We start from the raw sequence: 21129 nt of genomic DNA on the forward strand, positions 1-21129 counted from the left end.
TAGCTTTGATTATTTTCTTACTTTCTAAAGAAGGCAATGAAATACATGTGAAACTGCAAGCTTATATTTGTTTTATGCCAGTTGACTCCCATATGAATCCAGTTTGAGGATACTGAGTGCTCAAAGTGCTTCTTATACATTATCATCTAATCCTTAGAATAACCCTGTAAACTAGGTCAGAACTGCAGCTGAGAGGTTGTGGCATGATGGAGAGGTGAGATTAGAACTAGTGTTTGCCTGAATCTCATAGCTGAATCTCTTTGCTACTGTGCTACACCATCTCTGAATTCTTTCTTAAAGATTCCTAGCCCCCCTCCCGTTACTGAGCTGCAGTTCCCAGAATTTATGGAAAGACGAAATAGCTATTAAACCAATTTTAAGACTGGTAGTATAAGTTAGGACCCCTTCCCCATAGCCTTGTGTTTTCAGGTAGTGAGATCTTCAGTCTTTGTCCTGAAGGAAAAGCATGTTTATGTTAAATACTGCATAGTTTGATTTGCACCAGAGGCAGTAGCTCTTAATATGGAACAGCTAAAGTGAGTGTATCTTATATTCAGTAAAATATATTGCAACATCATTTGCTGGTAAGACAAGGCTCCATAGAGATGGGCTTTATTTTAAAAAATGGCCAGACCAAAATAGTGAATTATGCTTCTTGTAATTCTGCTTCTAGGTCATATGGGGGTTGTGCCAACACAGTGTATAAGGATGATTTTCCAGTTAATTTGCTACTGCTAAGCTATTAGTAGAATCCAAAGGCTTAATTTTGCAAGAATTTGTGGTGTTCATATGGTTTGCATTTGTCAAGAGAGCAGCTGACACAGAAAAGAATGCTTTACAGGTAATTGGTGTGGCTCTTCAGTAGTTCTATTTTTTCTTGTAAATGCTTACCTGTGGAGGTCAGTGCTTTTAATGCCAACCAAGCGTGACCGATAAGCTTTCCCTTTGTTTTGTGTCTTGGATATAGAGATGTGCATTTTTCAAGAAATAATTGAAAATATGGTTCATATGCAGGCTTGCAAGTAGATTCTGTGGCAGACCAACATTATTTCTTTATTTTAAGAGCACAAGTCAACTATACCATCTTCCAGCCACAGCTCCTTCTTTACAGTCCTCCCCCTTCCCCGGAAATTCCCAGCATGTACCATTTTCAGCACATGTTGCAGTCTGATCTTTTTTTTCTCCTTGATGCAGAGATTTGATTTCATTCTAAATAGAATGTTAACATTTTTGTTGATATGCTGCCACAGGTATTGCCCGGAAACGTCCAAGAACACCCCTTTCAGATCTGCAGGGAGTTAACACTATCAGTGAGAAGAGCCAGCGGTAAGTTATTTATTTATTAAATTTATTAGTCGCCCATCTGGCTGGTTGTCCAGCCACTCTGGGCGATGTACAAGATAAAAACAATACATTAAAACGTTAAAATTTAAAGCCATAACAGTAAAAACCTAACCCACCCCAAAAGCCTGCCTGAAGAGCCAGGTCTTCAAGGCCCGGCGGAAGCTCATCATAGAAGGGGCATGGCGGAGATTGTGTGATAAGTGAAACTGCTGGAGAAAGAACTTTACATATGAAATAATGACTTTTGAAAAATATAGTTCTCTTTTTTTATACCTGATATATTGTTTGTGAAAGCTAAACAATAAAGTGTACTTGTTTCCCACAATGCAGTGATGTGTATGGAGTTGGTTGGAACAGCAGGATGGGTGTCCGGCAGAGCAAATTGTCCAGCCATAGCAGTTTACTCGACAAAGATGGGATATTTGCGAATTCAACTAACGGCAAGCTGTTGGAGAGAGCCCATGGCATTCTCATGTTAGTTCAATATTTGTCTTTTGTTACAAAGATGGATAGATCTCTAGAGATAACAACAAATGTGGGACAAGGTGGGATAAGAGAAGTTCTTGTTGCACTTCAGCATCCGTCGCCTAAAGGACACAGATTTACTATTCAGTTTATTTGTTTACAGTCATAGACCCGCAAGGAAAACAGGGAGAGTACAGAATATAAATCAAAAGAACAGTATACAATGTGTTATATACAATTAGTAGTGCTTGAATACAGGAAAGCTCAGATCTGACTGTACCATTATGAAGGAGTAGCGATAAGGGTACGCATCTGCTGGGTCACATATACAAATTTGGCTACTTGGATAGAAATTTCTTTATCAGATCCAGAGAGCAGGTGAATAATAATAGCTTCAGGCGATTTATAACGTAATTTCATCAATATTGGGTTCAAAAATTTCATACGAATCCGAAAATACAATGGGCAATAAAGAAAAATATGCTGAAGGGTTTCGATGCTATCGACACCACAGGGGCAAACACGCAGTTCGTATGGTACCCCCCTAAACCTCCCTTCCATTACCGCAGAATTTAGGGAGTTAAACCTGGCTTTGGAGAAAGCTAGGCGTAGATTAGGGATTGTAAGGAAATCTAAATATGAATTGGGTTTTCCGAATGTAAAGTGTAGCTTCAAGTGCAAAGGGGAGCATATACTAGAAGCCCTACTGATTGAGGTCTGATGATCAATGTCCTTGAATCTAGAGCGGATAATAGCTAAGGCATCGCTTGGGGATTGCGATGCCAAATATGCCCTAGAGAGACCCATTTGCAACAATTTCAATTCCAGTTTGTTGTTCCAACTGGAGGTCCAATTATCTTTCCAGAGTAGAGATATTAATCCGGAAGAGGTATTGGTCGATATTTTAACCCAGAAATTAACAGTTGTTAACCAAGCCTGACATTCCATCGAGGTGAGTCCACATTCCAGTCTAAGCGCCGCTGAGGGAACACACCTAGGCACTCCTAGCAAGCGGCATAAAAAAAGGGAGAGAACGGCTTCAACTGATGCGTCTATTGCATGAATCCAAATTGGAACTCCAAATAGAATTTGAGGGATAATTTTATTCTTAAATATCTGGGTAATAGCCAGAATATATTGTCCTCCTTTATAATAGAAATAACGGAGCAAGTTCTTTATAGAGAATCTAGCGCTCGTTATCGCCGATCTTTTATGGGAGGTCCATTTCAGCGAAGAATGGAATGTAATACCGAGATACTTATATTGGGAAACTTGTTCGTTTGAATGACCGTTGATTGTCCAAACTGGTGTAATTATTCGTTTGGAAAAAACTAAGATTTTAGTTTTGTCGAAATTTATTGATAAATGGTTCTCTAGGCAGTAAGCCATAAACACCCATAGAGTACGTTTAAGACCCACCTTCGATAATGAGAGTAGCACCGCATCGTCCGCGTAGAGCAATAAGGGGCAACTTAGATCCGCAAGCTTGGGAGAGTGGTGGTCGTGGGAAAGGCAACATTCATTCAGGTCATTGATGAATAAGTTAAAAAGGAGAGGGGCTAATATACAGCCCTGTCTCACCCCTGTGAACGTGGGGATAGATTTGGTTAACCCACCGTCCTTTCCACAGCGTACCCGAAGAGATGTGTGTTGATGCAAGTGGTATATCAAGGCTAAGAGCCGTTTATCTATGGAGGTTTTGGATAGCTTGGACCACAGGATATCGCGAGGAATAGAATCAAATGCAGCCTTTAGGTCAATAAAGGCTACATATAGGCCATTACCCTTATGCTTGCCATACTTTTCTGCAAGATGGTATAAAAGAAGGCAATGCTCCAGGATAGAGGTCCCTTTTCTAAAACCTGCTTGTTCCTTACTAAGAATATCTTGTTCCTCCATCTAAGTCTGGAGTTTTGTTTTCAAATACGAAGCATAAAGTTTCCCAATGACAGATAGGAGGCTGATAGGGCGGTAATTGGAAGGCTCGTCTCTATCTCCTTTTTTGTATATGGGAATGATTATTGCTTCTCGCCACGCTATCGGAAAGCGGCCAGATTTGTTAAGTTCGGTAAAAAACCTTGCTAGAAAGGGGGCCCACCATTCCTGAAAATTTTTTAAGAGTTCAGGGGGGATATTGTCGGAGCCCGGCGCTTTGCCTGATTTTAGACCATCGATCAAATTTCTTATCTCCATTGGTTGACGGGGGGCCATGAGGATAGGGAGTTAAGATCCGGGGGAACATATGCATTGGGGTCCTCCAGATTTTCAGATTTGTACATAGACCTGAAATATCGTTCCCAAGTTTGGGGGGGGATGTTACACATAATCGGACATGAAGGTCTAAAAGCTTTCGAAATAATAGACCAAAAACTTTTAGAGTCCTTGGTCCTTGATGCATGAATAAGACTCTTCCATTCATCCTGTTTTGCTAAGTTCTTTTTAGAAACAAGAATTGCCTTGTATTTCCTTTTCGTTAGATAGTATATATGGGGAAGATGATTCAGTTGGCTCTGACGATAGTTTAGATAGATGGACCTTAACTGACGTTTAAGCAGTTGACATTCTTTATCAAACCATTTGGGACCAATGGATTTACATACCTTGGAGCTAAATGGCGCAGGAAATAATATGCTCTTAATATTGGCCATAAGGGAATCGTATACTCTAAGGAGAGCATCCATAATAAATAATAATAATAAATTTAATTTATGTGTCACCTATCTGGCCAGTGGCCACTCTAGGCGACGTACATACAATAAATATGGCAGAATACAATATAAAAATACAGTGAAATATATAAATTATAAGAGCAAACAATACATAATAGGAGGCATTTAAAACAGAAGAATATTAAGCCTCCCCAGAAGTCCCGAAAGCCTGCTGAAAAAGCCAGGTCTTTAAGGCCTTGCGGAACATATTCAGGGAAGAGATGTGCCGAAGATCTTGTGGGAGGGAGTTCCAGAGGGTGGGGGCCGCCACTGAAAAGGCCTTCGCTCTAGTGCCCGCCAACCTAGCTGCTTTGGTTGGCGGGACTGAGAGAAGGCCTTGTGTGGCTGATCTTGTCAGGCGGCATGATTGGTGGCGTTGTAGGCGCTCCTTTAGATAAACTGGGCCGAGACCGTGTAGGGATTTAAAGGTTAAAACCATCACCTTGAATTGGGCCCGGAAAACAACTGGAAGCCAGTGTAGATCGAACAACACTGGCGTGATGTGGTCCCGGCGACGACTGTTTGTGAGTAATTGAGCCGCCGCATTTTGAATAAGTTGTAGTTTCCGGACCGTTTTCAAGGGTAACCCCACATAGAGCGCATTACAGTAATCTAATCGAGAGGTGACCAGGGCATGTACTACCAGTGGGAGCTGATGAACAGGAAGGTAGGGCTGCAGCCTACGTATAAGGTGTAGTTGGTACCAAGCTGCCCGGCTCACAGCCGAAATCTGAGCCTCCATGGACAGATTGGAATCAAGTACAACCCCGAGGCTGCGGACCTGGTCCTTTAGGGGTAAACTCACCCCATTGAACTTCAGGTCAACGGTTCCCAACCTTCTCTTGTCCCCCACGAGCAGCACCTCAGTCCTGTCGGGGTTCAGTTTCAGCCTATTCCTTCCCATCCATCCACTCACGGACTCCAGGCACTTGGACACGGTCTCCACAGCCAACTCTGGTGAAGATTTAAATGAGAGATAGAGCTGAGTGTCATCCGCATATTGGTGACACTGCAGCCCAAATCTCCTGATGATTGCCCCCAGCGGCTTCATATAGATGTTAAATAGCATGGGAGAGAGGATAGAACCCTGTGGCACACCACAATTGAGAGGCCAAGGGTCTGAAACCAATGCCACCTGTTGGTACCTATCAGAGAGAAAGGAGCGGAAGCACCGTAATACAGTGCCTCCTATTCCCAATCCCTCTAGGCGATATAAAAGGATACTGTGGTCGACAGTATCAAAAGCCGCTGAGAGATCGAGGAGGACAAGGAAGGTAAATTCTCCCCTATCTAATGCCCTCCTCATATCATCTACCAGAGCGACCAAGGCTGTTTCAGTTCCGTGACCAGTCCTGAAGCCCGATTGGTATGGATCTAAGTAATCCGTTTCATCCAAGTGTGTCGACAACTGATTGGCCACCACTCGCTCAATGACCTTGCCCAAGAATGGTAAATTCGAAATTGGGCGAAAGTTATTAAAAACTTGGGGATCCAAGGAGGGCTTCTTTAAGATGGGCTTTACAATTGCCTCCTTGAGGGCTGATGGCATCACACCCTCTTTCAAGGATGTGTTTACCACCGCCTTGATCCCCTCACCCAACTTCTCTCTGCATCTCATGATGAGCCACGATGGGCAAGGGTCAGTTAGACAGGTGGTAGGCCTTACAGTCGAGAGCACCTTGTCCACATCCTCAGAAGAGAGAGGCTGAAAATGATCCCAGCATACCGGCATGCAACTGGTCAACTCCGATTCATTCACTGTATCCACGGTGCACGGGATCGAGCTCTGTATGTGTTCGATTTTATCAGCAAAGTGCTTAGCCAAAGTGTCACAGGAGGCTTTTGACTGTTCCAAGGGTTCCTGAGCAACTGGACCGACCAGGCTTCGGACCACTTGGAACAACCTCCTGGGACAGCACTCTGCAGACGCTATAGAGGCAGTAAAGAAAGCCTTCTTTTCTGTCCTTATTGCCACTTGGTAGGCAGTTACTGCTGCTCTAACTTGTGTCCGGACACCTTCGGAGCGGGATTTCCGCCACCGGCGTTCTAGTCGTCTCACCTCCTGTCTCAGAATACGCAGCCGTGGTGTATACCACGGTGCTAACTGAGTTCTATTCAGGGGGAGAGGACGTTTCGGAGCCACCCGGTCTAACGCCCCGGTGATCTTTCCATTCCACTCTATCACCAGGGTTTCAACCGGGCAACCTTCAGCAGGTTCCAGTTCCCCTAGCGCAGTCAGGAATCCATCAGGATCCATCAGGCGCCTGGGGCGGACCATTCTAATAGGTCCATCACCCCTGCGGAGAGGGTGTGGCAGCGTGAAGTCCATGTTTACCAGATGGTGATCTGACCATGACACAGGAGTGGAAAGAACCACTCCCAACTTCAGAGCACTTTTCTCCTCTCCCAGGACAAACACAAGGTCGAGAGCATGACCGGCTACATGGGTCAGAGAATCAGATTCAATTAAGTGTGTTCGAAAGGCCAGAGCATCTGGTGAGGACAGGAAAACTTCTATCTTGGAAGCTAAGGAAAAGGTCCAAGTGGGTCTTTTGTAATGGGAATGAGAGAGATTAACTATGTAATTATGGTTAGAGGAAAAACGCGGACTCAAGGGCAAGTGACATGAGAAGGTAAGAGGAAGGTGATCACTATTAAACTTGGTGCCAATAGCAAATTTTTCTATCAAATTAAATAACTTAGTGGATAATAACACGTAATCGATTACACTACTTCCTATCTTAGATATAAATGTATATTCTGCACAGTCATCAAGATGTTTGAGCCCATTCAGAATAATCAGATGGTGGCTAGCTACAAAGCGAGTTAGACAGATTCCCCCACTGTTAATCTTGAGATCTTTCAATTTTCTAGAGAGAGGGTAGGGGAAATAATCGTAATCCTCTCCGCGCCATAATTTCGACGCAGACAGGGAGGCGTTATTGGGACCGATCCTTGTGTTAAAATCACCCATGATTACCAGTTGTGAATGAGGATAGGCATATTTCAGATCTAGAATGTAGAGGTCTAACTCGGCCCAGCGATTTTCTATAGAGTTACGTGTCGCCAAGGGAGACAAGTATACATTGATAAGGAGTAGAGAGAAGTCACCAAATTCAATTAGAACTGCCATCGCGCAGGTGTTCAGGTGATGAAGGCAGATTACATGCATATCCAGGGAAGTGGAAATCAAAATTGCCAAACCCCCTTTTGGTCTACCTTTCAGTGGGGGCGAAGCTGGAAGATGGAAAGTTGTAAATCCATTTAGAAAACGTTTGTGTGTAATCCAAGTCTACACAGATTTACTATTTGAAGAGTCTCAAGAGTCGGGGCGTATCTTAAATCAGGACGATGTAGATTGCAGGACACTGGAATACACTAAACAACATGCAGGCAACCTACAAGCTCTTCTAGACATCCAGCACTCCCCTATCCCGTTCTTGAGAGCTGAGCAATGACCTGATTAATAGTGCCAAAGTTTTTATTATGAGCAGGACCTCTTAAAATTTAAATTTAAATCTTTCTTAAATATTTGTGAAAGTATTGTAATTGCATCACAGTCTATCAATTGCCTACTCCTCCATGAATTTCTGTAGTTATTTTCTCCAGCAGCCACCATCACCACATCTAGTGGTAGGGAGTTCCATCCTTGAGCGATGCAGTGCTGTGTGAGGAAGGAGCCCTTCCTCTTCTCGTGTCGTGAATCTCCCATCCTTCCGCTTCACTGGAAGTGCCCACTGGGCTCTCGCATCACGAGAGGGGGAGAAAAAGCTCTTCCGGTCCACTCCATGCACCATTTTTCACACCTCCCGCCTTACAATGCAGAATAAAGAAAGGAAAGGTGAGGAGGAGGGGGAGGAGAAGGTGCCACATGTGAAAGAGAGGAATAGGAGTTGGATGCCTGGCCCAATGAAAGCCCTCCACGAGGGGGAGATGTGAGGGGAAGGATGGAGGCCACCAGGCAGGCAGGGGGCAGAGGGGACCATCTGGAGCTCAGTTAAAAGATAGCGAGGCCCTGCACAGGGAAGGGTCTGAGGAGAAGCATAATGAGTGAGGGATGGAAGCCATGGAGAGGTTTGAAAGGGTTGGGGACAGACTTAAGGGAAGAAGCGGGAAGATCAACGCGAAGAGGTCAGAATAACGCATGTGAGGAATGAACCTTCACATCTTTTCCTTTCTTTCCATTGCAGAACCGCAGGTGGATAAATCTGTCCCTTTGCCTGAGGTTAGTATCTTCAGGAGCAGAAGTGAAGGCCGGGTACAAAAGCTCTTGGTGCAGGAGTTTGCCTCTCCCCCTCCCAAACCCAGGAAAATGTCCATTCTGGATGTTTGCTCTCCTGGGATCAGGGAGCACCCCGTTCTCAACCAGAGCGTTCTTCCCTGATTTTTTTCTCCTTTTAGCAACTCACCCTGGAGGAGTTCTTCCTCTTTTGTGTCTCCTCCACCTGCGGAGACACCTGGGTGAGGGGCCAGGATACCCTTCCCTATGACAAAGTCTCACCAGCTCAGGCCATTGTGGAGTGAGATGCAGGCAGGGTGAGCAATCCAATGGGGAGATGGGCAGGAGGAGGCTTGGGGATGGGATGGGGGTCAAGTTCTGTGGAAGGGACCCTTGTGGGACTAGCAGAGGGGAGAAATTTGCAGGGACTTCGAAGGGAAATTCCTATTTCAAGTGAAGTCAGTCCCTGAGGTTGGGGCTGGAGCAGCCCTCCTGAATCTGTGGGGTACCGACTTGACTCTTCTGCTCCTTGATCTCTTCCATTGCAGAACCGCAGGTGGATAAATCTGTCCCCTCGCCTGAGGTTAGTATCTTCAGGAGCAGAAGTGAAGGCCGGGTACAAAAGCTCTTGGTGCAGGAGTTTGCCTCTCCCCCTCCCAAACCCAGGAAAATGTCCATTCTGGATCGTTTGCTCTCCTGGGATCTGGGAGCACCCCGTTCTCAACCAAAGCTTCCCTGACTTTTTTCCCCTTTCAGCAACTCACCCCGGAGGAGTTCTTCCTTTTTCATGTACAAGAAATAGAGAGAACGGACAGGAAAGACTGAACAGAGAGGCTCATTTTCCAGTCTTGAGCTTGAGAAGAAGCCCGCAGGGAGGCAGGATAGAGCAAGGGACCAGGTGGCTTTATGGGGCCATATCAGCCCTCCTATTTTCTGCCCCTTCCTTTTAGAGAAGAATGCATTAAAGGGGCAGCAGCCACTAACTCGTAAGCTAGAACTTTATGGCTTTGTAGGGAAATTGCCACACATCTAGCCTTGGAGGTGCTTGGGGCCATATGCCATTCACCATGTGTGCAAGGGATCAAAGGTTTTAAATCTGTGGATTTTGGGGGGGCAGTTTCTGGTACTATTATAATGTCTGGAGCTTCTTTTTTAATGCAAAGCATACTCTTCTCTTAACTGGATTGCCCATACCATTAATATTCCACGTACAGACTTTCAGACCCGTAATATTAATGTTAGAATTAGTGTAGACCTACCCTTTCCATTAATTAGTAATATAAATAAGCCACAGGTTTGATTTCATCAAACGGTGCAAGAGATCATTATCTGCTAAAACTAACCAACTTATAGCCCTCAGGAGTGATGTTTGGTCTCTTGAACTGCTGAGAGAAATCAGGAACTGTTCAGCGCTAAATTTCAGAGACAGTTCAAGTATACAAATGAATATGTATAGCAAAAATACACATGGAATATGCACCTCTTCAACAGTGAACAACCCTCCACCCCCATAATGAATATATTGGTGAAAATAACATACAAAATGCATCATATTAGGATAACCTGTTTGAAGAAAATGTGTACGTTAGTCAAAAGTGCATACAAAAATGTAAGTTTGCACTAAAATGCTGAAGAATTTTCATGAGGATTTTTTAAACCACAACCACCACAAATTGCTGCAGAAATGTGGAGAACTGAATTTATGATTAGAAAAATGAGAGACGGTGAGAACCAAAAGATAGTGATTATTCCATCCCTACCCTGAGCCCAGCCTCTGAGATAGTATCCCTTGGCAAAGTTGCATCAGCCCCTAAAAGCTATGTCAGCCCTGCCATCCAGGCCAATGGTCTACGAGTAGTAGTCCAAGGACACCTGGAGGACATTGCCTTGGCTTCCCAGGATAGGGTTTAAAGGCACAGGAGGCTCCCACATTGCTGAAGGGAGCAGGTGTGGACAAAATGTGCATAAAGATAGGGGGTTGGGTAGGCAAATTATTAAAAAACACCCTAAAGTTTGCATTTATTATTTTATGCTGCATAGTTGCTTTATATGTATGCTTTAAACTTATAGAGTGTTATATTAGCCAGTGCTAAAGAATAGTGAAAAGGTGATGGAGAAGTTAAGCAAAGAAGTAAGGCAAATGGTGTTGGAAATGGAAAAGGTTAAAGAATGTAGGGATCAGGAGATCTATGAGATTATGCAAACTGATGTAAATGATTGTGGAAATTGTATTTCCAAAGGGGGGAATTGATATGGTTAAATGGGTTTTTCTGCAGAATCCTCAATAAGCCAAGTTATACGGTAGGTGAGAAAGAGGAAGGAGAGAGAGAGTGGAAAATAAGGAGTGAGATGTACGCAGTTTGTATTTTCTCCATTGTTCTAAAGACTGTTACAGCAGCTATTAGTCATGTGTTAAAAACAAACTCAGTTATGACAATAAGTATTTTGCAGCCATTATAATTGGGCGGAGTTCTGTGTGCACTTTGGTGTCCATGTGAACTATCCCAACATGTCGTTTGAATAAAGTTTGAAATCATTTCTGGTGTTTATTTTGGCTTCCACATCAGCAATTTACAAAAGACATTAAAACTAACAAGAAGACAGTAAAGAACAAGTAATTAAAAACATTTTGATACAAAACAGCAACAGACTAAAAAGATTAAAACCTATCAACATGTATGTGTCTGGATAGGCTTGCCTGAAGAAAAAAGTTCTAAGCAGGTGCTTAAAGGAATGGAGCAAATGTGCCTGCCTGATGTCAATAGGCAGAGAGTTCTGAAAAGTAGGTGCTACCATACTGAAAGAAAAAAAACCTTACAAGTACGGAATGAGTACAGTACTATGTGGCACCTGTAACCGTGCCTGTTCAGCAGATCGAAGCAGTCGAATGGCCACATAGGAGGTAAGGCAGTCCCACAAGTATTCTGGTCCCAAGGTGTTAAGGGTATTATATACCAATAGTAAGAACTTGAGCTTGGCCTGGTAACAAATTGGTAACCAGTGCAGATCCTTGAACAGAGGTGTTATATGCTGACAGGGTCTCACTCCTGGACAAATAAATCAGACAGGTCTAAGTGCATGAAGTGCACAGTCTGTTCCAGCAGCGCTTGCCATTGTAGTCTATGTAAAATGGTAAGTGCCATGAAACAAATGGATCCGTGCGTCAAATCCCAACAGGTCATCCAGGTAACTTGATTGGATGTTACTGATGTGTGACATGACTTTCCTGACATCCAGGTTTAAAAAGCAAAGGGTATCTCCAAAACACTCCAGGAGGCACATGGATGTTAAATGGCCATCAGAAACCTTTCCAGAATGACCACTGGACTTGCAGCCTTACCTCCTGTTCCAAAAGCCTCAATGGAGGCTTCAGCCAAGCAAGGAGGGTCTCAAGTAGGGTGTGGCCTAGGGGACCTGAGCCCCAGGTTGTTTGTGGTGGACTTTAGATCTCCTGCCCTTCCCTCCTTTTTAAAATGAAAAAAACAAATCTCTTTACTTTGCATATGGTACAGTTGGGCTCCCTGCAAAGCATAGGACTGGAGAGGCCCAAACCATCCACCATCAGAGTTTTTTAAAGCAGATTTTCCAACTGAACAAATTCCCCATTGGACACCCCACACCAACACACACAAGCAGGGTTTGGCAGTTTCTCAATAGGAGACAGTAGTTCTTATCTACTATACAGCAACAATTCATTTATGAATTTGCCTTAGTTCACTAACACAAGAATCCAATAGCTCCTGTATAGATATAAATCCCAACTCTGTGACACGCCAGTGCAAGGGCCATTGGATCATCCTGAAAGTTGCCTGTCCATTGCTGTTGGCTCATGAAACCTGTGCTGCCAAAACTGGTACCTCTCCAACACTGGGCTTCTCCCATTTCCACCAAGATTGCCTGATAAACAGCTGGTGGCTTGAAACTAGGCCAGAGCTTGGAAGTAACTAGTTACAAGTAACGAATTACTTGTAATTCATTACTTTTTGAGTAACGAGTGGGTAATTCCTTTACATTTTGATTGTAATAGAACTAGGAGTAATTTCACTACTTTTGTGGAGTAATTGTAGCGTTTCCAGAATTACTTCTGGGCATTACTTGGGGGGGGCAGGGGAAGTCTTCTGCTCCTCTGATTTGTGGATGAAAATCATGTGCCTCAAACTGGGCTTCTGTGCAGTGTTGCTCTTTCCTCATGTTCTGTGGATGGGGAGGAGGCGACGAGGGAGGAGCCAGAGAGTGAGACGGGGTGGAGTGGAGAAAACAATTATTTTAAAAAATGGATAGTGGTGGTGAAGAATGGAGTGGAGGGGAAAAGGATCCAGAGGTTAAGAACATGGATAAAGGAGGAGGAGGCAGCAGCAGAATGGAGATAAAGAACTGTGGAGGTGAAAGATGACAACATGTGTGTGTGTGTGTGTGTGTGTGAGAGAGAGAGAGAGAGAGAGAGAGAGAGAGAGAATACTGTGTTGGCACTTGGCACACAATGTGGCCTCTACCACCCTCTCTGGCTACTGTGCTGCATTTGCAGTATTTTAACTTTTTTGCATCTCAGGGGAAAATGTTTGCTTGAGTGAGTGTCCCTTAGTTGGTGGCAGGGCAGGGTCTGGGAGGTGGTTAAGTGAGAGAGATTATGCTGGCTGGCTGAGTGGGGGTGGTGGCACTTGGTTTGACGTGCAAAGATCTGAGTAGTGTCCTCAGCCCCCCCTTACCAGCGGAGAGACCACCACTGATATCTTATGAATAAAAATAATTATTCTACTACCTCTGTATGTGTGTGTTTATTTTTAATGTTGTTTTAGGCTACTTAGATGTGCAGCAGCCAAGGCCAGCACCTTGTAGGCGTTTTTTTTTTAAAGTAACTGAAATGTAATTGTAGTGATTACTTTGGAGGAAAAGTAAAGTAATCAGTTACTTTCAGAGCAATTGTAATTGTAACGGTAATTGCTGCTTTTTTGGACCATGTAACTAACTAATTTATTACTTTTTAAAAGTAATCTTCCAAGCTCTGAACTAGGCCATAGGCCATTTTACACTGCAGTCAAAAAGGCCTGCAGTACTGACACCATAAGGTATTGTTGCTTGTGTATTTGTGGGTTCAGGGGTGAGGGGCATACATATGGCTAAAAAAAACAGGAAAGCAGGTCTCCCCATTCTTAAGTAAAAACCTCCCTGCACAGAGTCAGATACCGACCATGGCTTGGGCTTATCTTAGCCAGCAAGGAATGCCCAAACTGTCTCTAGCAGCAAGTACAATTCTCCTCTGCCCTTAGAACAGTAAGAGTCAAAAGGAGCCTAAAAGGCCATCGAGTCCAACCCCCTGCTCAATACAGGAATCCAGCTTAAATCATAATCGACTGTTGGCTGTCCAGCTGCCTCTTGAATGCCTCCAGTGTTACAGAACCCACCACCTCCCTAGGTAATTGGTTCCATTGTCATTAGGTTTTTCCTGATGTTCAGCCGAAATCTGCCTAACTTGAGCCCATTATTCCATGTCCTGCAGTCTGGGACAATCCAGAAGAGATCCTGGCCCTCCTCTGTGTGATAACCTTTCAAGTACTTGAAGAGTGTGATCGTATCTCCCCTCAGTCTTCTCTTGTCAAGTCTAAATATGACCAGTTCTTTCAGTCTCTCCTCATAGGGCCTTGTTTCCAGTCCCCTGATCATCCTCACCCTCCTCTAAACCTGTACCAGTTTGTCTGCATTCTTCTTAAAATGTGGTGTCCAGAACAGGACACATTACTCAAGAGGAGGCCCAACCAGTGCTGAATAGAAGGGAACTAGTACTTGACACAATTTGGAAACTGTGAAAGTCTGGAAACTCACCTTCCTCAGCCCTTCAGAGAAATGAATCCTGCTTCTGCTAAGCTTTTACAGCAATAATTAATTGTTAGTGCCCTGTTTAGACAAACATCACAGGACAAGCCCAAACTCTTTGTTCAGGATGGGAAGGTTTCTCATCCTTCCTTCTCAAACCTCTCAGTTTATAGCAGCTGCAGCATCACAAGCTCAGAGACTCCTCAACTAACAGAGACGAGGCCCAACAGGCTGCACTATGAAGGCTGAAGCAGCACAACAAGGCCGCCAGACAAAGGGAAAGACAGGGAGATCTATGTTTGTGCCCTAAACCTATTCCAATATTGCCAGGTCTACTGAAATATATGCTGATCTACTGCTTGCCTGAAAAGTACCTTTGAACAAATCTACTGATAGTTGGCCAGACATGATTTATATTTCACTCAAGCTTGCTCTGGATCCCTATAAGGATTCTGTTCATCACCTAAAAATATATGAATGTAATTGTGATTAACAAAACAGAGGTTTTTATTGTATTAACAAAACGTTTCAGCTTCCGCCTTCATCAGCTGCTACCATACAAAAATGCTGTTACCAAGGTGGCAGTTATAGAGCTTTGAGGATGGAATGCTCAGAGGGGCTTCACTTGCAGAAGCTAAGTAATGCTGGTACTGTCCTCCAGGTTCAGGCCATGTGGTGCCAATGTGTCCAGAGAGTACATTATTTATTTATTTATCTATTTTGTATCCCGCCCTTCCTCCCAGCAGGAGCCCAGGGCGGCAAAAGTTCTCCCTTTTAGTCAATGCTGCTGGATCTGTTGGCATCCCTATCACTGTTATAGAAAAGTCCAACAGGCTGTGACCCTCAATGTCAAAATTTTGCAACTAGTTGCTCCCCTTTTTTTTGTTAAGATTGCTGATTAGCCAGTCAGATTGGCCAAAAGTATGGTATCATTATTTTCTCTTTACTTCCTTATTTCTTACATTTTATTATTCCTAGTAATGGCGATTTGAGTATTAATAAATAATAATTATTTTTATTATTAATATCGCATTCTTCCTCCCAAAGGAGCCCAAAGCGAATAAATGTTGTATATTGATTTTTCTTTTTTGTTTTATTTCATTTTCATTCCTAAGAATTTGGGTTGGGGTTGCTGACAACTTTATAAGCTCATCAAAAGATCAGTGAACTCTGGTGTACATGAAAGAAGACCTTGGGAACTATTTGGACCTGCTTGGTTACAGAAGAAATAAGGGTGGGTGATCACTTGAAGAATAGAAACGGGGGGGTTGCACCTCCCACAAGATTCAGTTGGGCCAGTCTGTTTTTTAAAAAAATGAAACCGTGTTCCTTCCCCACTGACTATTATAAGGACATCAGAATGCCTATAACTTTCCCACTTTGACAGATGTGGGTGAAAACCACAGATGTAATAGCGTCTCCAGAGTGTGTACTACTTGCCAAATTAGAGGAAAACGTTTTGAGGGTTTTTGTGCTGGGAAACTTCTAAAAATATGATTCCCCCTCCAAAAAAAATAGTTTTTGGGCTAGACACCTTTTAAAGTTGATTTGTGTGGTAGATGGGGACTAGAATGGGATTTGCTGTTCTCCCTGTAGACACTAATTCAGTGGCATTAGGTAGGTGCCCTCAAAAGATACTACATCCAGAGCAGCAAGCAAAGTGTTTTGATTTGGAGAGTAGGCTGGTATGGGCATTGGAAACTTCCACCTCATGGACCCATCATTCCTCCACCCAAATCTTCCATAGTTCAGCTAAGGGGAATTTCATTCTTGTCCTGCTGTTCCGTCCAGAGCTGAAAGAATGAGGCTGAAGTGTGGGTGCAAGTAAATCTCGTTTTATTAGAGTAATGGATACATCAAAAGCATTGCGCTTCATAGGAAACCCTGCGCTAACTCACTAGAATCCCTAACTATACTCTAGACATGCTCTGCAGCGTGTGAAGGAAGTTGACTCAACGACTCCCCACTTTAAGCGGCAAGCTTATGAAGGGAATGTTTTCGAACGTAATCTCTGACTCCTACGTAATTCCTGTCTTTGTCCTGTCCGTTTCTTGCGGCGGCGGGAGCGCGGGGACAGAGGGCGTGCTTCCAATGGCTCATCGGAAGACACCTGCTCCTGAGCAACAGGCTCAAGATCAGGGGGCTGTGCCACACTGGAATCCTCCTGGGAACTGCTTGGCAAGGGAGGAGCTGGCACTGTCTCTGGAGCTTCCCCCAACAAGTCTTCTGCATCAGCTGGGGGCGACGCTCTCTGTTCCTCTGAGAGTGCGGTAACCGTGGGAATTGGCTGGTGTGCAGGCTGACCCCCACCCGCAAGGTCATGTCCAGACTCAACAATTCCCAACTCTGCTTCCTCTGGCGGTGGAGGTGCCTGAAACTCATGCCTCCCCCTTCCCTGTCCATTCTGGTTTAGCTGAGGCTCAACACCTGCCCTGCACCCCTCTTGCCCTTCTTGACTGACTTCTCTGACTCTTCCCTGAGCAAAAGGGGTGGTTCTGTCTGTGCAGGTGCATTATAAGACTTGTGGTGATGGTAGTGCCCTGGGCCTTCCCCTTGTTCAGCTGGCTGGGATTATATGGGGGTGGGGGAGGCACAACACTGCATTACCTTAACATAAACACACACTTTCTCACACATTAAAACATACCCTGTAGAGGTATAATGACCAGGGATAGGTGCCCTGACTGCTAGATGGCGAGTCTACCTATCTGTTTATTTGTTAAATTTATATCCCATCTTTCCTTCCAAGATGAGCTCAGGGCAGCAAAGTACGAGTGATAAATCATGTTAAACAAATCCAGCAGAGGCAGACTGGGATAATGTCTACTTAGAAGGCTTGTTGAAAGAGAGAGGTCTAATATTTAAGGGAAGTGAATTCCAAAGTGTAGGTGCCAAACCTCTGAAGGTCCGCTTCCTATGTTGTGCGGAATGGTTGAGATGGTATCTGCGGGAGGCATTCACCTGCAGAGTGCAAGGATCAACTGAGTATATAAGGGGTGAGATGATGTTTCAGGTTTCCTGGTCCCAAACTGAATATGGCTTTATACACCCAAACGAGCACTTTGAACTTAGTGCGGTCACTAATTGGCAGCCAGTGCACTTCTTTTAGCAGTGGGGTAACATGTTGGTGATGTCCTGCTCCATTTTGCACCAGCTGCAGCTTCCAGATGAGTCTTAGGGACAGCCCCACAAAGAATGCACTGCAGTAATCCAGCCTTGAGGTTACCAGCACATGGACAACATTGGTTAGGCTAGCATGGTCCACAAACGGAAATGACTGTCGTATCAGCTGAAGCTGGTAAAAGGCTGTCCTAGCCACTGAGATCACCTGGGCCTCTAACAACAAAGATGGATTCAGGAACAACCCCAGAGTACGGGCCTGATTTTTCAGGGGGAGTACAACCCCAATCAAAGAGGCAGTTGACCAGCTATCCAGACGTGGGAACCACCTACCCTCAGTGCTTCCATCTTTCTAGGATTCCGAGTCAGTTTGTTGGCCCTCATCCAGCCCACTATTGAGTCCAGGCACTAGTCCAGGATTTGCACAGCCTCTTCCGATTCAGATGTTGCTGAGAAATAGAGCTGAGTATCATCAGCATAGTTCTGACATCTCCCTCCAAATCTCCCAATGACCTCTCCCAAAGGCTTCATATAGATGTTAAACAGCATTGGGTACAAGATGGTACCCTCAGCACCCCACAGCACAACTGCCAGGGGGCTGAAAGACAATCACCCAATCATGTTCTCTGAAATCAGCCCTGGAGATGGGATCAGAACCACTGTAAAACAGTGCCTCTGATACCCATCTCGCCAAGTCTGCTCAGAAGGATACCATGGTCAATGGGATCAAAAGCCACTGAGAGACTGAATAAAGATAACAGGGTCACACTTCCTCTGGCCTCCTCTTGATTCAACGCTGATTTGATCCCAGATCTGAACAGAGAATGAAATGTTTCAAGACCATCTGTTTCATCCGAGAGTGCTTCCAATTGTTACACAACTGTCTCGATCACCTTCCTTAAAAAGGAACTAGGTGACCGGGTGGTAGTTGTCACAAACCAGTTCATGTTTAAAGCTGAATCTGTCACTTTATGATTTTCGAAATAATATGAGAACCAAAACAAGCCATCCTTCGAAATTCATATTTATCTGAATTTCTCCAACCAATGTTTACAAGAATGCGCTTATTAAGATAAAGTGTGCATAAAAAACAATGTATTCATGAAAATAAACTTACAAAATGCATTCTATTAAGAGAATCCATCCCTAATCCAGGGTGGGCTTTTTCAAGAGCAGCCAGATCACCACCTCTTTCCGGGAGCCAGGACCACTCTCTCCTGCAAGGATGCATTGACCACCCCCTGGATTGACTTAGTCATACCCCCTTAGCAAGCTTTAATAAGCCAAAAGTGCAAGCGTCAAGATATGTTGCTGGCTGCATCGTCAAGAGCACCTTGTCCACATCAGTCTAGTAGTTCAGAATGACAAGGAGGAAGGAGGAGTGGGGGCTGTGGTGCCAGATGTGTTATGCTGTTCTAGGAGGGTGTGGAGTTCTTATCTCAAAAGATACTGTCTTCTGTCCAGGCTGTTATATTATTTTCCCCAGGGGATCAGTTGCTCATGCCTTTTGCTCCCTGGATGATAGTCTATCAAGTAGGTATATAGTGCCTCCAGGCAGGAATTGCAAGGGGATTAGGTTGCCCTTGTCATGTGACCCCCAGTTAATTTTCTGCCTTGCGTCCAGACAGTTGCTCTTTAAGCTCCTTCAGTCTTCTGTTTTTCTAATTTATTGTGACTTTTATATGCCCCTGGATCTCCCTTTCTTGCCTAACCTCGTGAATGGTGAGTCTTCCTCCACTCCTGGTTACTACCCTTGGCACCCCTTCCCTCCTCTCTTTTGGGAGGCAGTGGTTTCCTCAGCTTTCATTCCACACCAACTTCACTTACCTTTTCCTTTTCCACTTGCGTTTTAAAAAACAACAACCATCCCTTCTCCTGTTTATCTGCCTTTTCTCCTGTCACCTTCCTGATACATTGGAGCAGGACTCAGTATTTATGGACTGAATCAGTGCCTGCTGCTGGCGTTTGTGCTCGGGGCCTTCTTTTTAATGTTACAGCTGGCTTCACCATTTTCTTCTCCACAACCCATGTACACAAGTTGAACCTCTCTATTGCTGAAAGCCAGACTGCTTCAATGGCCACTGCCATGGGCTAGCATTCTGAGGCAGTAGCTTCGGGCTCTGCCCGCACTACTCCTCCAACACAGCAGCTTGTTTCCCTTTCCCCATCGGTCCCTCCACTTACGGATTTGCCTCCCAGGAAGGCACTTAAAAAATCAAAGCACAAAATGGCTTCACCTCGCAGGAGATCTCAGCTCTGGCAGACAGGCCCAGGGCCAGAACTGTTTCTGATGCTCCAACGCACAGTCTGGAGGGTGATTATCTGGTGCCTCAGGAGCCAAAGGTGGTAGATTGCAGCAGCAGTCTTGTCAATACTGACAGTGACACCCCTTCAATGGAGGGATGCCTGCTACTTTCCCCCCAGTCATGGCGCCATATCATCTCAAATGGGTGTTCGAAGTGATTCAGGAAGGTTACAAGATAGAGCTTCAAAGTTTTCCTCCCAACTGTTTCCTTCCCTCATCCCCATCTCCAGTTGCCTCCAGAAGTGCTGGGCAGCGGAGGAAGCTATTCAACACCATCTGTTGATCCAACCATCAAGGAAGTGCATCCCAACAAATCATTCTTAGGAGTTTACTCCATTTTCTTTGTCATGCCCAAACGAGACAAATTTTTATTATTTATTATTTATTTATTTAATTTAATTTATATACCGCCCTAAGCCCGAAGGCTCTCTGGGCGGTGTACAAAAAGATAAAAAACAAGCAATATATAAATACAATAAATACAATAAATCAAAAACAAAACAAACAACAATAAAAGAACCAAACAACATCCAAAAATACAAATAATGATAAAAATACCATTAAAACACACTTTAAAATGCCTGGGAGTATAAAAAGGTTTTCACCTGGCGCCGAAAAGATAGTAGCGTCGGCGCCAGGTGCACCTCATCAGGGAGGCTGTTCCACAGTTCGGGGGCCACCACAGAAAAGGCCCTGGTTCTAGTCACCACCCTCCGAGCTTCTCGATGGGATGGCACTCGGAGGAGGGCCTTAGATGTTGAGCGCAGTGTCCGGGTAGGTTCATATTGGGAGAGGCAGTCCACCAGGTATTGCGGTCCCATGCCGTGTAGGGCTTTATAGGTCAAAACCAGCACTTTGAATCTAGCCCGGAAACAAACAGGAAGCCAGTGCAGACGGGCCAGAACAGGTGTTATATGACTGGACCTTCTGGTCCGCGTCAGCAATCTGGCCGCTGCATTCTGGACTAGTTGTAGTTTCCGAACAGTCTTCAAGGGCAGCCAAACATAGAGCGCATTGCAGTAGTCCAGTCTAGAAGTTACCAGAGCATGAACAACTGAGGCGAGGTCGTCACTGTCCAGATAGGGACGTAGCTGGGCTACCAGGCGAAGATGGTAGAAAGCATTCCGTGCCACCGAGGCCACCTGGGCCTCAAGTGA

General features: G+C 44.6%; 1 pseudogene; it reads left to right on the forward strand.

Annotated features, from left to right (window-relative positions):
• Positions 1-21129, forward strand: part of LOC133370002 (unconventional myosin-IXa-like) — a 47935-nt pseudogene that overhangs the window by 8875 nt on the left and 17931 nt on the right.

The sequence above is a fragment of the Rhineura floridana genome, chromosome 14 (genome assembly GCF_030035675.1).
Source record: "Rhineura floridana isolate rRhiFlo1 chromosome 14, rRhiFlo1.hap2, whole genome shotgun sequence".
NCBI lineage: Eukaryota > Metazoa > Chordata > Lepidosauria > Squamata > Rhineuridae > Rhineura > Rhineura floridana.